The following is a 3,270-nucleotide window of genomic DNA, read 5'->3' as shown; positions in this document are numbered from 1 at the left end:
TTTCGGTAAACAGTATTGTCCAAGGCACACACTTTGTGTATCACAACTTCTATATCAAATAACAAACCTGTGAAAATTTGGGCTTAACCGGTCATCGGAGTCGGGAGAAAATAACGGGAAAACCCACCCTTGTATCCGCGCGTTTCGCCGTGTCATGACATGTGTTTAAAATAAATACGTAATTCTCGTTAACGAGAATTGATATTGTTTTACTGTTTTTCTCAAAAAGTAAAGCTTTTCATGGAATAATATTTCAAGAGAAGTATTTTACCATTACCTTCTGTAAACCCTGTAAGTTATTTGTAAATCTGTGACCTTTTTTTTTCTGTTCCGAAAGTGTCCAATTGCTTTATTAATGCACGCAATGTATATTTTATCCGCATGAAAACATGTTTACACAATACATAACGACAAAGTCATGATCCTGTAAAATATGTTAGAAATGTAATATGAGACTGTCTTTCCTGCATTTGGTTGATCTGGTATAACCGGGAATTGCTCTGCGTTCTCCGTTCGTTTATCCACGGATTTGTCGTGGAATTTCGTAGAGCATCCGTTATAAGAATTCAAATTTTATCGTGGCACCAGCCGGGCCATAAACCCAACTAGAGGGCGATGGCACACTTTAAGTCATTGGCCCTGGCGACCAACTTTTGCGATTTAAAATAATTACTTTAATAGAATAGAATAGAATAGAATTACTTTATTGTCCACGTTAAAAACATAGAAACTTGACATCCACTGGCCAAATTACAAAATTTAAACCTCTGTGTATTATTGTGTTAGTGAATATTTTGTCCATTGTGTGTTTGTACTCTCATTCTTGTGGAAGTTCAGATGTTGTGGGCGTTGTCAAACAATTGATTTTACGGGCTATTTACCTCGGGTTTTGCAACCGCCTCCAACAAGCTTGGAGATCCGAAGTGGTCTGCCAATTGTAGCCGTATACATTTAAACGTTTACAGCTCCTAACAAAATAAAGCTCATAAAAAAAAATCACATCAACATCGTAAATCAAAAGTGTAGGCCCTAAAATGTGTCTGTGTTAATATTAGCTTAACCTCAATTATTATTTACCAGTATAAACAAATTACTTGTATTATGCATTAACTATTATACGTGCTAGTCATATTTCTTTAATAAATACCTAAGCAGATTAATTACTAATGGCATCAGGCCAAGCTGAGTTGTAAGACAGTTAGACCTTCGTGTAAAAAGCCCGGTATCCTCACAAAATCTTCAGTTTTATCACAGTTGGGGACATAATTTTTTCCTATATTAAAGGCAGTGGACACTATTGGTAATTACTCAAACGAATTATTAGCATTAAACCTTTCTTGGTAACGAGTAATGGGGAGAGGTTGATGGTTATATAAAACATTGTGAGAAACGGCTCCCTCTGAAGTTACGTAGTTTCCGAGAAAGAAGTAATTGTCCACGAATTTGATTTCGAAACCTCAGATTTAGAACTTGAGGTCTCGAAATCAACCATCTAAACGCACACAACTTCGTGTGACAAGGGTGTTTTTTTCTGTCATTATTATCTCGCAACTTCGATGACCGATTGAGCTCAAATTTTCACAGGTTTGTTATTTTATGCATATGTTGAGATACACCAACTGTGAAGGCTAGTCTTTGACAATTACCAATAGTGTCCACTGCCTTTAAACCTATAAAATATTCATTCTCACGTTTTAGCAATAAGATAAAAATGGGATTCAAATATGTCTTTTCGAAAATGCCAGTGTATTCCCATTGACTCAACATTTGTGCTAAAAAATGACTGACGATACATCCCACTGTATAGTGTCGACGATGACAGTATCATAATAGTGACTCAAAAGATTGTATTCGAAAATGACGGTTTATAGGCCTACATGATTTTGTATTCCAAAGTTTGTGTAACGATGACTGCGCATGACCGTGTTCCTAAACTCTGCGTTTCAAGATGACAGACAGTATTTTTCTTAAGAAAATTTGTACAGGCTACAGATGCTTTTGGTAATGTTCGATGTTAAACATCGACAGAATTCCCGTTTATCACAAACATGAGCTTGTGGTGTAACAGTTGCACGATCGGAACATCTGTAATATCAGTTTCTAAAAAAGTTTAAAGACACTGGACACTTATGGTAATTGTCAAAGACCAGTCTTCTCACTTGGTGTATCCCAGCATTTGCACAAAATAACAAACCTGTGTAAATTTGAACTCAAATGGACGTCGAAGTTACGAGATAACAATGGAAGAAAAAACACCTTTGTCCCACCGTAACAAAATTGTGTGCTTTCAGTTGCTTGATTTCGAGGCCTCAAAATCTAATTCGGAGGTCTCTAAATCAAATTCAAATACTTTAGTGGAAAATTACTTCTTTCTCGAAATTTAGGTTACCCCAGAGGGAGCCATTTCTCACAATGTATTATACTACCAACAGCTCTCTATTGCTTGTAACCAAGTAAGTTTTTATGCTAACATTTATTTTGAGTAGTTACCAATAGTGTCCATGCACTGCCTTTAACAGGCCTAAGGCCCTACTCATCTTGAGGTATTTTCTAGGAAAAATGCGCGACATAAGATTTATTTTGCGTGTGTGATGATTGTAGGCAAATTGTTTAGGCCTGTGTTTACCTTTATGATTGATTTGTATACATGATTGTGTACATACATACACACACACACACATATTGATGTATTTACATTGACATGAATGTGCGATCGATGTTGTTGCAGTTTACCTCTGCGAATTCCTGTCGACAAACCAATCAATCCATAGCCCGGGAAGGCAGCGGCTATAAGTGGAATTTCGATGACGAAGTCATCTTCATCCTCCTCCACGCCTTCCGGAATGTCTTCCTCCCTTCTCGACGAATCACCAGTGACACATTCCACCATCTGGAACCTAAACCCAATGGTGCCCCCATCTTTCTCACCCCCCCCCCCCCCCCAATTTGTAGACTTGTGAACAAGTCGTTGAATGGTCTGTCGCGGTAGTCGTGGCCGAGCGGTTAAGAGCACCGAATTCCGATCAGCAGAGTGATGGTTCGAATCCCATGCCGTGACACTTGTGTAAGCAAGGCACTTAATCCTTTGGATGGGACGTAGAGCCGTTGGCCCCGTGTGTTTTGTAACACACTTAAAAGAACCAAGTGCACTTCGGTAAGAGAAGGGTTTCGCCCCGGTGTTCATGGACGGGCTGCTGAATGCGCCGTAGCACCTTGTAAACAATTATATAAGGTGCTACTGGGTGTCAGATTTCTTAGCTTCAATAACTT

This window comes from Asterias rubens, chromosome 8, assembly GCF_902459465.1.
Source record: "Asterias rubens chromosome 8, eAstRub1.3, whole genome shotgun sequence".
In the NCBI taxonomy this organism is placed as follows: domain Eukaryota; kingdom Metazoa; phylum Echinodermata; class Asteroidea; order Forcipulatida; family Asteriidae; genus Asterias; species Asterias rubens.
This window is presented reverse-complemented; position numbering follows the sequence as displayed.